The sequence below is a fragment of the Curcuma longa genome, chromosome 4 (assembly GCF_044706935.1).
Source record: "Curcuma longa cultivar G26 ecotype Majalengka, Jawa Barat chromosome 4, ITB_CL_G26_1.1, whole genome shotgun sequence".
Taxonomy (NCBI): Eukaryota; Viridiplantae; Streptophyta; class Magnoliopsida; order Zingiberales; family Zingiberaceae; genus Curcuma; species Curcuma longa.
In genome coordinates, this window is record NC_133864.1 from 17,219,556 (window position 1) to 17,233,469 (window position 13,914).

A 13,914-nucleotide genomic window follows, 5' to 3' on the forward strand; every position below is an offset into this window, starting at 1 on the left:
AGAATCATTCAACACTGCACTCCTCTCTCTGTTCTTCCGGGTGTTCTGTCGATGAAGACCGCTTCGCTCGCATCCATCCGAGCGGAGACCTGATCTCCTCAAGCGGCCAGATTTCTTCGCGTTCGAGCTGTCAGGTGGGTGAATCGATCCCGCACTCTGCCCTTGCTTCCGATCGTAGGTTTTTTTTCTTGTTGATCGTGTTTCGTTGGTAAGTTTGCTGTTTGGTTGGTTGTCTTTTGAGATACGCGACAACGGAGGAAGATTTAGGATGTGTGTCTGCCATATCTCGCTGGTTCTCTAATCCTTTTCCTTGTTTGGGCGGTGATTGTTATTTAGATTTGGAGGAAGAACTGCGGCCGGGATTTATGTCCGTCAACCAATCCAGGGCAGGGAGGGCGGAGGCGCAGCATAGGAAACCCGTTCGATCGGGAAGTGCTGGTCAGCCAAAAGGATTGGTCGGAGGCGGCGGCGGCGGCGGCTGGAATGGCAGCGATTCCGCCCCACGGCCAGCTATCCACTCGTCCTCATCCTATGCTGCTTATCCTTCGTCAGTCGCGCCGTCATTGCCGACTAATCGAAGGTGACGTCCTTTTCTCCTTTTTGTTGATTGATGGAATCGGTCTTGTCCTTAGTTTGGTGGCACTGTTGGATAGGCCTAGGGTTTTTGCCTGATAGTTTTAACGCCACTCTTTCACTTTGTCTTAATCTCTGTTTCTCGTTGTGATTATAATTTCTCTAGTTTGGCTTGGAGCTGGAATTATTGAATAAGGTTTTTTGACAGATTTACTTGATTGTGATTTTTATAGCTTCAAGCAATCAGGTAATGAGCAAGGCAATCAGTCTGTGGTAAATGCATCAAGCTCTGAATCAAGCGGTGCTGCCATTTCCCATCAAAATCTTGTTGAGAATGGCGCTCATCCCCAGATACGTTCTCCTGGTATTCTGTTCAATTTTACTGGTGTTCATATTTCTGATTGCCTAGGGCTTAGACGCGCCTATATCCCTTTTATTTAGTGCTCTAGAATCTGCATGCAATGTGTTATGATTATTGCATCATGACTAGTTATTGCTACTTTTTCCTAAATAGCATCGGTTTTGACAATAGTTCTCTCACAGGATATTCAGAATCACCATTACCAGCTGCTACAAAACCTGTTATCCCTAGAGCTCCTTCTCAATCAGCTTCTGAAGCTTCAAGTTCTGCACTGACGCCATCGCCTAAAGGTTCATCCTACACTTGGTTAATTTTGTGTATTCATTTTCCTGTAGGTTGTCTGTATCATAGATTTTTGAACATTTATGACTGCCAATAATGCATTATAGAAAACAATTTTCCGTAATCAATAATATGGAATTTTATGAAATATTTTCAATTTTATAATCTCGCTAGGAGATGCATCCAAGACTTTTACTCTACAATTTGGCTCCATAAATCCTGGAATGATGGGTGGATTACAGGTAATCTCTATTAGCTGGTTCAACTGATTATTTTGGCATTTTGTTATTTTTTTTCCTTATGAATAATTTGCTCATATTGGATAAATTCATTTTGATTATTCAAGTTTCCTGCTCGCACCAGCTCAGCACCGCCAAATCTCGATGAGCAAAATCGCAACCAGGTATGCTTGTTTTCATGAAATCACACAGATCATGTGACAAGTCTACGAGGGGCATGTGGTCTTCTAACAATCATAATCATATCTTTTATGTCAATCCTTCCCATCTCATTGATTTAGATTTGTGATATCTTAGTTTTGCTTCATGTCAAAAATGTGAGGACAGTAGTGTGAATTAAAGAATTTGAGTTAGCACCATTAATGTAGGCTTAATTTTTTTTTTTCATTTTGTCATGGGATTTGCTTGCCCATGTTGCCAGGTTATGTTAATTGGTAGAACTTAAGCATTAGGTTTATATCACCTACGGAGTGAGAATGTGAAATCAATTTAGTTTAACATAGGAAGCTGGAAGCTACTTATGTTGGTTAAGGAAACTTGATAAGGTACTTTTTGGGAAGGGGTCATTGTCAATTAATGGCTAGTGTCCAACCTAGGTATCAAGACCAATGTTTTTTTTTTTTTTAAACTTATATGCTTCTGTCTTTAAATCTTGATCAGAATATTAATCACGAACTATGTGGCTTACTTTTCTTGATCCAAAGTTCAGGCTACTTTTCTTCATAGGTCTCGATGGGTCTATCTACAACTACATTTTGGCTAGGTGTTTGTGGCCATATTGTTTTCCCTAATAAAGTTAATGCCCGTACCCACCAGGACATGTATGACGTGACTTGTATCCATGTTTTAATCACACGTCGGTATCTGACAACTTTTAAATTTGTATAACTTTCTCATTGCTACTCATATTTTGGTAATAACTGTAAAGTTTATTATTGTATGTTTGAATCTGTAAATTGTGAATGGGGAAATTGTTTTCGACTACATCATAAGGAAAGGGTCATCAAGTCAAACTATTTAGGGTGTCTAGAAGTATCTATTCGTGTCAATTGATTCATTATGTCTGGTCTCTTTGGTGAATATTGAACAGTTTTATAGGATTTACTTGAGATACTAAACCTAAGCTTCAATAGATTACAAGTTGCTACATTGAGTTTGATAACCTAGTGATACTTCTGCAGGCTCACACCAAGTCAACGAGAGTCATTTCTGTACCACAGATAAAGAGGGATGTTAGTGTACCAGCCCCGTCTGCTACTTCTGTACATGCACTAAATTCCTCTGGCCTGCCAATTTCTAGGATGCCTTCACCCCTGCACACTCAATTTCAACTTCAGCAAACACAAGTTCTGCCAAAATTTGGTGTCCCTAATGTACAGATGCATCAGCCTGGTCTTGCAGCCAATTCATTGCAAATGCCAATGACATTATCCATGGGGAATAGCCCTCAAGTTCCACAGCAGATTCTTGTTCCAAGTATTCAACCTCATTTTGTGCAACAACAGGCAATGATGCACCAGGGACAGGCACTTGGGTTTGCTCGTTCTATTGGTCACTTGTTGTCCCCACAATTAGGCAACATGGGAATTGGCATTTCTCCACAGTTCCCACAGCAACAACCTGTTAAATATGGTGAAGCACGGAAGACCACTGTCAAGATTACTCATCCTGACACTCATGAAGAACTAAGGCTTGACAAACATACTGATTTGAGTAAGGATGGTGATGCTGCTGGACAAAGGCCACACCCAAATGTGATTCCACAGCCTCATGCTCTTCCTACATATACTCATCAAACGAATTTCTCTCCAATGCAGCAAAACTCTTATAGCCACTCTCAGCTTATTTTTCCAAATTCTGTTCCTCTGGGAAGTGGACAGATGCCTACAAACTCACAGGCCCCAAGGTATAATTACCCTCTCAATCAAATTGGCCAAAACTTGAATTTCTTAAACTCATCTGCAATCAACCATATTCCTAGTGGAAAAAGTCTATCTACACCTCTGCATCGCATTTCTGAAGGGCTTAAATTGGAACCATTGTCAGTTTCTGCCACACTGCCCTCTTCTGGCCAGGTAACTTTGAGACCGCCTGTTGGATCGAAAACTGTGAAAGCTGGGGTGTATTTGTCCTCACCTTCTGTGGTAATTACCATGCCTTCCACCAAGGTAGAACCACAAATGCCAATAAAAACTACCGAAGATGATACTATTAATGAAAGACGGACAGAGACCAATCCAGGTGGCTCTGGCCAACAGCTTAAATTGGCTTCCAGTCAATCAGTCAGTATGTCTGTGCCTGTCACTGATATAAGCACCACAATTCCTATTAACTCAAGACTGTCCATGCTTTCTGAAGGTTCACTGTCTCCAGACACACCAAACTGGGAATCTGGATTAGTTTTGGATGGAAATGATGGGGAGAAAAATGAACATGCTCAAAGATGTGATACTTCAAAGGATAATCACGGGAAGACAAGCAAGAAGGATTTTAGAAACACCCAACAACATCATCAGGTGTGTGTTCTTAGTGCTATTGCTTTCTTGTTTGAGCTGCTTATTTGTCCTGAAAAAATATGTTTGAATTCTTGCAGTTAGATGCATCTTCTAAAGGAGTAAATATATCTCCTAAATGTGAAAACAGGACTCTTCCAGACACTGGAGCTACTGAGCCAGTTGTAGATAAGGTAATGCCTGCAGCATCTGGCTCATTTCCAGAAAAATCAGGTAAGGAAGCATCACTGGATGCTTCAGTTGGTTATGGCGATTTGTCTGCTGCAGCACCTCATGTTTTATCTAACAAAGAGAATCTATCTTCTGATGGTTCTACCTCGCTGGATCATGTAGTTGGTGGAATTCCTACCTATTGTATGACTGCTAACTTGAGGGTGGGAAGCACAGGTTTGGATGTTGGGAGAGACAAAAGATCTGAGCTAACAGAGAATGAATCCTTTGAAGCAGCAAATGATTCATTAGAAGATTTTAGTAAAGCTAAAGTACACTCATCTTCTACTATTGCAATGCCTTCTGAATTCGAGTCCACATTGTTAAAACAAGATCACAAACAAGAAAAATGTTTGAAAGGGAAATCTATCAAGTATGATGAGGAAGAGAGCAAACTTCTTAACAGCTCTGGTGGTGATTTTGCTGTATTGCAGGAAAGTAAGACACAGAATCAACGAAGTACCTCTACTGATGCATCTTTAAACTCAACTGGTTCTGAAACTGCAGTTGATTGTGATATTTTGGGTGCAAGAGATGCCAAGGACAACCTCAATACCTTCTCCAGCAAACTCAAAATGAAACCCATCAAGGATGGTTCAATTGATTGTAGTGAAGCACACATGGAAACAGTCCTTGCCCCCATTCCATCTGTTTATGTGGAACATAAACAAGATGCTAAAGTTGATTTGCCTAGTGATAGATTAAATTCTTCAACAATCTTGGGCCAAAAGCATAAGCCTTTGTTAGAAAACACAAAGGCCAAGATCACTGCTGGCAAAAAGAAGAATAGGAGGGAGATATTTTCTAAAGCTGATGCTGCATGTGCATCTGACCTTTACACTGCATACAAAGGACCAGAGGTAAAACATGAGGTTGTTCTTAAGTCAGAAAGGTCAAATAGTCCAACAGCTGCTGCAAATATCACACCAATCGGGTGTCCTACTAAGGTTTCAAGTGATGAAGATTCGCAGAATAAGGCTGAGTTAGATGATTGGGAAAATGCAGTTGATATATCTACTCCTAAGCTAAAAACACCAAAACATGGGCAGGATGCTGATGACGCAAGAAAGCAACGTGATGGAGATGTTTGCAAAGCCACTACTTGGAAGTACTCGAGAGATTTCTTAATGACTCTCTCACAACATTTTACTCAGCTTCCTGTTGATTTTGACAAAAGTTCAGATATATTGGATGTATTGTTGATTTTTCCACAAGGAAAGTCACCATTGCAAAGTCCTGGGAGGATCAATGATCGACCATCTTCTCGGGGAGACCGCCGTCCTGTTGGGCTGTTGGATGATGAAAAATGGACAAAATCACATGCATCCTTTGGTCGTGATGGAAATGCAACTATTAGTCTTCGTCCTGGACAAGGTGGTAGTCATGTTGTTTTAAGGAATCTACCTCGGCAGGCATCCAGTCAACTTGGAGGAATTCTATCAGGACCAATGCAATCTCCAGCATCTCAGGGAGGCACACAACATGGTTATCTTGATGCCGCAGATCGGTGGCAACGAGCAAGAGGTTTGAATCCCTCTCCTCAGTCTCCCCTACAGATAATGCACCAAGCTGAGAAGAAGTATGAAGTTGGAAAGGTGTCTGATGCAGAAGAAGCAAAGCAAAGACAACTGAAAGCCATCCTTAACAAGCTGACTCCTCAAAATTTTGAAAAGCTCTTTACTCAGGTTGAGGAGGTTAATATAGATAATCTGGTAACCCTTACTGGCATCATCTCACAAATCTTTGACAAGGCTTTGATGGAACCAACTTTCTGTGAGATGTATGCTAATTTCTGTTTTCATCTAGCAAGCACATTGCCAGATTTCAGTGAAGCCAATGAGAAAATAACTTTTAAAAGATTGCTCCTGAACAAATGCCAGGAGGAATTTGAAAGAGGTGAGAAAGAACAGGCTGAGGCTAATAATGTTGAAGAGGAAGGTGAGGTTAAGCAGTCCAAAGAGGAAAGGGATGTGAAAAGGCTGCAGGCCCGCAGGCGCATGTTAGGTAATATACGTTTGATTGGAGAATTATATAAGAATGAAGATGTTCAAAATCCTGACGAGGAAGATATTGAGGCACTGTGCAAATTGCTGAGTACAATTGGGGAAAATGTCACCCTAAGGCAAAGGAACATATGGATGCATATTTTGACATGATGGCCAAGCTTTCAACAAATCAACAGTTATCTTCTCGTGTAAGATCATGTTGAAAATGCAATTGATCTTAGAAAGAATAAATGGCAACAGAGGAGAAAAGTTGAGGGCCCAAAGAAGATTGATGAGGTTCACAGAGATGCAGCACAAGAAAGGCAAGAGGCAGACTGGCCCTGTCACTAATAGTGCCCCAAGACGTGGTCAAGCAGCATTATGGTTCTCGTGGGTCTGCTCCATTAAGGAGTTATCAGCAGGTTGGTGGTCATCGTGCATTGCCATCGCAGGTTCCTATGGTATTCTAAGGATAGACACCAAAGGGAACTACATCACTTCCCCTCCAACATAAGTCTACTGATGATGATTCATATTTTGACAGGGAATGTCTGATGGACACCCATCAATATCTAATGCACCACCTGAAATTTCTCCAAATGCTGGTGAACATCAACAGTACTATTTATACAACAGAAAGATCTCCTGTAGCGACATATGTGTAAGAACAATCAGTACTGCAGTGGAGATGCAAAAATTTCAGACCATACATTTAAAAGATCTACAACAAGTGGCCTACCTAGTGGGCAATTATATGGCAATTCTAGTAGCGGCCTAACTGCCGTTTCTGAAATAAAAGCATTTTCAGAAGAAGACTTGCGAGAAAAATCCATTTCAGCAATTAGAGAGTTTTACAGGTTTTTTCATCAATCATGTTCTTATAATTTTATAGGCTATAAAAATTCAGATTGCAATGTTTAGTGATAGCCTTTTTATTTTTATCAATATGATATCCTATTAACATTTCTTTTTTTGTGCCTACCATTGTGCTTATCTTATGATGTTTCTGTTCAATCTTTCCACACTTGTGACCAATATTAGCAAACATCTAAAATATAAATTGATAACTTTTATATTCTGTGTTATTCATACTTATTATGATGAATTATCTATTTGACCACTACTAGAGCTCTTTATTTATGCTTGGTTCATCTCAGTCCCATGGTTAGAGGATTCTTTTAGTTGGGTAATGATTAGCTGAACATATGTTTTCTTTGGCTGGTTGCAATGATAAAGAAGAGACCCATTCACAGACACCTAAAGCTTAGATGATCAAATATCAAAGTGGCCCAGGGCTTGGATTGTTATCTTTGCAAGTTATTATTTTGATCGGTTAGAATGCTAAAGTTGACGTGTGTTGCCATTAGAAAAGATTTAAAAAATACTGTAGTCAAGAAAAATTAGGCTTAGCTCCCATGGGTAATAGAGTGAGGAAAACTAAATTGAGATGGTATGAACATGTTGAAAGACTAATGATAAAAATCGAATCTACTATAGTGGAGGCTATAAGTGGTAGAGCTATGCCAAACAACACATTTGTCAGTGAAATAAAAAATGTTGTAAATAATTTGAATATTGCTATTGATATAGCTTTGAATTGACCTGAGGAGGGATAAGATTTATGTATTCAACTCCAAAAAGGTTGGACAAACATGGCTTGTTGATGATGCTAATGATGATTAATTGTTGTACAATCCTCGGCTGTTGACCTTGAACATGAAAAAAGCTCTTTAAATAACAAGTATGTTTCTAATAATTTATTTAAAGCTCTTGATTTAGGAAATTCCAAATATGATAATCCTGATCTAGTCTCGTAGATAATAGTTAAGACAATAAGTTGTCTTATGAGTAGGGTCTAAGAAGAGAATGTCTTGAAAACCATTTTGGCCATGAACAAATTTATTTCCAAGCATGATCTGATGTGAAACCAAAGTACTGGAAATATGTAATTAACAAGTTCCCATAAGTTGTAGATATGAGCTGAATGAGATTGGATTCCAAATACTCAGTAGGACAAGGAATTTTGCTTTTACAAGAAATTAGGTTATTTTGATTATGATCTCACTACCCATGATAAACTGAGTTGCTAAAGATTAAATAATCTTAGGAACAGAAAAAAAAATCCAACAAAAAATAGTTAGGAGGTTCTCTGGATATTTTAGTGCATTATTCAGTTCCTTTTGCCAGTTCTAGTCAACCAGCATATGCGAATAAAAGCTGGGAAGCCCCTCTGCAGGGATATGTATAGATTGAACTTGAGTGAATTGCCATAGTTGAATAAGTACGAGTTTAGGAGCAAACTTAAACCTAACATTAGGGTCCTAATAATATCTTTCTTCAAAGGGATGTTGGCTGTGTTTTTTCGCATATGCCAGTTCTAGTCAACCAGCATATGCGAATAAAAGCTGGGAAGCCCCTCTGCAGGGATATGTATAGATTGAACTTGAGTGAATTGCCATAGTTGAATAAGTACGAGTTTAGGAGCAAACTTAAACCTAACATTAGGGTCCTAATAATATCTTTCTTCAAAGGGATGTTGGCTGTGTTTTTTCATTTATCAAAAAGGTTTTCTCTTTGTCTGTAAGTTAAACTGTTCTCAATCTGTTGCTGATTCCTTATACCAAATTACACAATAAAGTTGTTCTTGCAAGTCCATTATAGTGAAGTTGCTTCAAACATCTCTGTATCTCTCTCTATATATATGTATATATCTTTTTTGATCAATTTAGTTTGTGCAGCCTTTCAAAGACCTAACTATTTTTTAGTTTGTCATACTTTGTTCACTTTTTTGTGCATTTTTAATTTAAGAACACTAGTTTCTTTCTTATATGTTGTTAGTTTGGACTTCCATTATTTGGTAGCAATTGTTGATGCATCTAATGACTCAATGGTTTATGATTGCTTGCTTTCATTTACTGCAATTTTTTAAACTTTTACAATTAAACAACTTGATTTTTTTTCTCCAGTGCCAAGGATGAGAAGGAAGTTACATTATGCATCAAGGAATTGAATGCACCAAGCTTTTATCCATCTATGATCTCAGTATGGGTTACCGACTCCTTTGAAAGAAAAGATACGGAAAGGGATCTCCTAGTGAAGCTTATTATCAACCTCTGCAAATCTAGAGATTGCTTGCTTAGTCATTCGCAACTACTCCAGGGGTATGAAGGCAAAAAAGGAAACTATTTGTGACAGTATAGCTACATTTTTAAACTACTGGTGCAATCTTTACCGATCATTTCTCTATTATCATCAGGTTTGAATCTGTTCTTGCTTCATTGGAGGATGCTGTAAATGATGCACCGAGAGCAGCAGAGTTTCTGGGTTGCATTTTTGCCAAAACTATTTTGGAAGATGTGGCAGCTTTGAGAGAGATTGGAAGATTGATACTCGAAGGAGGTGAAGAACCAGGCCAACTAAGAGAGGTTGGCCTAGCAGCAGAGGTGCTTGGTAACATATTTGAGACCATAAAGTTGGAAAGAGGAGATTCCGTCTTGAATGAGATCCGAGTTAGCTCAAATCTCCGGTTAGATGACTTCCTACCACCGCCTTCATTGAAAGCAAAAAAATTGGATGCTTTTCTGTAGGCTGCTTGAGCAATATGTTATTGTTTTAGTCTCTTTAGAAATCCATTCATCCATCTATAAAATTGTTGCTGGGATTCAATAGAGGGGCATTATTTATGGGGTCTTTTCATATTTGCTCCTTTGTCCAGTGTCAATAGAGACTAGGGAGGCCAGCATTTTGACCTGCAGCGGATAAAGGGTTTTGTTTTGGGGGTTATTTTATTTTTCAAAGAGTTTAGGTACATTAAAATCAGATTCATTCACATTCATTTATTTAATGATGTGACATTTTTATCTTCAATTCCTATTCTTGGGCACTAAGGCTTAATAGTTTTGAACTATGCACGCGAGCTTAGTGTATCGTCGTGCTTTTAATGGGAGAATTTCACTTTGTTCTTCAGAGCTTAACTATGCCTCTTTAGTATTTTTTAAATATTGTCTAATTGCTTCTCATCAAACTGTATAACCCTAATTCTATTATCTTCACGGCTGAAATTTTGTGGAGTATGGAAAATCTAGGGTTTGCAGAGTGTGATTGGCATTTTGGGCGTTCTTCAGGCTTAAAAACACTGGATGGAGTCTTTTGACAGTGTCAGAGTTGGAGAAGTGAATTTTCATCATTTTGAGCTGATGTCAACTCGAGTATCAGGTAAAGTAAAAAAAACTTGACATTGTGGGAATTCCTCTACTGAGTTTATGTTTTTCAAATGCGGCAATAATCCTTTTTTATTAGGATTAATGGCTAAGTCATGCTATCCTTAAATGCATCATCAGTTCCACACATCATATGATCTTAGTCATAAAATTATTAAATTATGACTTGTTTGATCATGAGATAAAAAAAAACAACAAGAAGTATTTAGTTTTTGTCAACTGATAATTCTTTAACAAATATCATTTCATATGTTGAGTTTATAGTTGTGCAAGGATTTATCACAAAATTAATAGCATGTGCATAAGTTCATTAAAAATGGAAGAACATTTTAGATTCATTGAAACAGGTTGATGCTAACTCAACAATTTTCCTACTTGACAAATCATATTCCTATTGTTGTTGAGAAAACCTTAATGTCGGATCATACCCAAGATGACTCGAGTCAAGACGAGTTGTGCCCATTTCGGCCAGATCATGCCGAATGCGGCTTGAAACGAAGTTCTATTGGGCACAACATGAGTCAGTGCTGATCCAGACCTTGCATAACCATATAGATGCCTGATCTAGACTAGCCCACTCTAGGCATGCCGAATATCACAAACTCATGGAGAGTATTTTTCTAGCATACTTAACTCATTTAGGTATTTGGATTAGGATGACCCCGAAGTAGTAACATCACTTTACTCTTCCTTTTTAGAGTGTTACTGAGTTTTTTTTTTTTTGGTCTTATAAGCAATCTTCTGTATTTTAACTAATCCTAAGGCAAACACTCAATTGACTCTTCTCAAGTACCATTCCTATCCTTGTGATGAAACTAAAATCATATTTTTCTTAAAAGTCAATTAAAAATTTAGTTTATTTCTTTGATAGTTGACATCAATATTTAAGTCTTCGCCATGCTCCTGAAGTTGATGACCTATGTATGGAGTGGTTATGTGAGTTGCAAGATGTACTATTGTTATTACTATACATGACATTTAAAAAAAAGATATTACAGAATATTTAATTCAAATGTCTAAATCACAGTAAAATGTAATAAAAAGATTATCACTTACGTGTAATGTTTTTATGTGTATGAGATACGTGTAGAATATTCGATTAAAATTGAATGAAATTAAATTTTTTTTACCTAATTAAATTGATTGAATTTTCAAATAAAAATTAAACAAATCAAATTGATAAAATATTGATTAATTTAATTTTTAAATTAAATTAATTAAAATAATTAAAAATTTTAAATATTATAATAAATTTTATCAATTAGTTAGGAATTTGTAAATTTACTTATTTAAGAATTTATAAATTATTTTTTATTTTGATTAATTTAATTTATTAAGTTTAATCAAATAAGAAATTTTAAAATGAAATTAAACTGAATTAATTGACTTTTTTAAAAAAATAATCAAAATTTTGAAATGATCAAATTAAAATTTTAAATTGGATCGATTTATTTAATTTAATCAAATTTTTATTCACCCCTAATTATGTGCGATGGTAAGAGGTGAGTAGACTTCTTAGATAGAATTTAAATTTTACTTAAAGCATATTACAAAAGAGTTTGAAAATTTTATAAAGTTGAATCGTCCGTTTTGTGCTTTTCTATAATAAGATCAATGGTCACATCTAAAATTAATCAAATTAATATATTATATATAAAGATGCTGTTAATATACGAGGAGATATTTGATAAAAAGCTAATTGTAATAAAATAAAATAAAATAATTTTGCTTGAAATAGTATAAGAATTGGTCTATGGTACTTTTTGTTAAAAGAAAATATTATTTTAAGGGGAGGATTTTCTTGAGACAATTATCCAATTTTATGGTCTTGTGCATATTTTTGATATCTCATTGAGAAATTAGTGGAATAATTTCTTTTTTTTTTTGAGCTCAATTTGAGCCTTATGTTCAAAGATCTCTTAGTTAATTGGGATAAGAATGACCATGAGCTAGATTTTTTTAGAAATAGAGCACGATAATTCAATTTGATTAGACAACTTATGATTGATAAATAAGGACCATTATTTTAGCAAGGCACAAAATTATACTGTCAAATACATTCACAAGATTTAATTTTGTTTATTTCTTAAGGGATTATCAATATGGAATATTCAACAATGAAAAAAAATCATTTCTTTTAGATAAAATTAATTTCAAGTTTCATACTTATTGTAAGATTCAAACTCAGTATACGAAGAAATATTATTGCTTGATACATTATTAAATATAACTAATTTATTTTCTTAATCATAAAGCAATATGCATCATGTAGCAAAAAAGTTATTTGTGCAATTTGTAACGCAATAAATGAGGATTGTTACTCCACAGTCCACACTACTAGTTTGCCTGAGAGTTAGATAGAACTCACAAAAATATTCACAATTTTGCTCGCTCGAATGGTGCAATGGTAATACTCAAAGAAATAAATAAGATCAGAATTTGATAAATATTTTAAAATCAACTTCTGAATATATATAAATTATATTTTAAATTTACTGAATAGATGAATTAAAAATGAAAATCATCTACCTTTCAGATTAATTGAGCGAATTTTAAACATTTGATTATCAAATAATTATTGTTCCATGATAAATCAGTTCTATAAATCTAAATTCCGGACTTTTTTTGGGCAAAAAATGTTTTGCGTAATACAATTAAGTATTACATTAAAATAAGATTGATTCAGAATATTACTACACAGAGAAAAGGAGCAAAGAGGATGAGAGGAAAGGAATGTATCAATCACGGTGGAAAAAAATATAGAATAGCAAAAGAGATTATGTGAGTCTAAGAATTGAGAATAAAAATAATTTTTATTCTTTTTTCATATATAAATTTTCTTACATTTACAATGAATGAGTAATTTAATTAAAAAATAACTGAACCGACCATTTATAAATTTTTTATCTATCACTAAAATAAATTCAAAAAATACTCATCAAATTGAATTAAGCTAACTGATAATTAACCTCTATGATCAATCCATTTTATATTGAAGCTACTGATAATTAATTTTTATGATCAATCCATTGTCATATAATATCTTGCTCTATTTGAAACTACTGATAAAATCATGTGCCGATCCACTTAGATAATCATACTTCATACTATTTCTCATACAAGTTACTTCTGCCCAATTGAGAATAATTAATTCTGAAATGAATGATCGATTCTATAAAAAAATTTCATCGATCACCAAAATAAATTCAAAAAATACTGAGAATATTTTTGAATGAAGAACAAGGGGGTGAGATGGGAGAATATATTACAGTGCATACTGAAAAGGCATATTTCCAACCACTAATAGCTAGCTAGAACACCTAGAGCAGGGCTGAAATGAAGAGAATTTTTTTTACTTACCCTACATTTCCTAATATATTCAATAAAACCTTCTTGTAAAGATATTTTCATGTTTTCCATGTCATTATAGACGATAATCAAATCCTATAAAATATAAAATGCCTGAATTCAAGTGCAGCCATAAGAATATGAATGAATTAGCGAATCAAATATTACTTCCCTATGATCAAA

General features: G+C 35.7%; 1 pseudogene; it reads left to right on the forward strand.

Moving 5' to 3' along the window:
- The first annotated feature begins 34 nt into the window (after nt 1-34).
- Nucleotides 35-9,750, forward strand: LOC141828457 (eukaryotic translation initiation factor 4G-like; annotated as a pseudogene).
- Nucleotides 9,751-13,914: the final 4,164 nt, after the last annotated feature.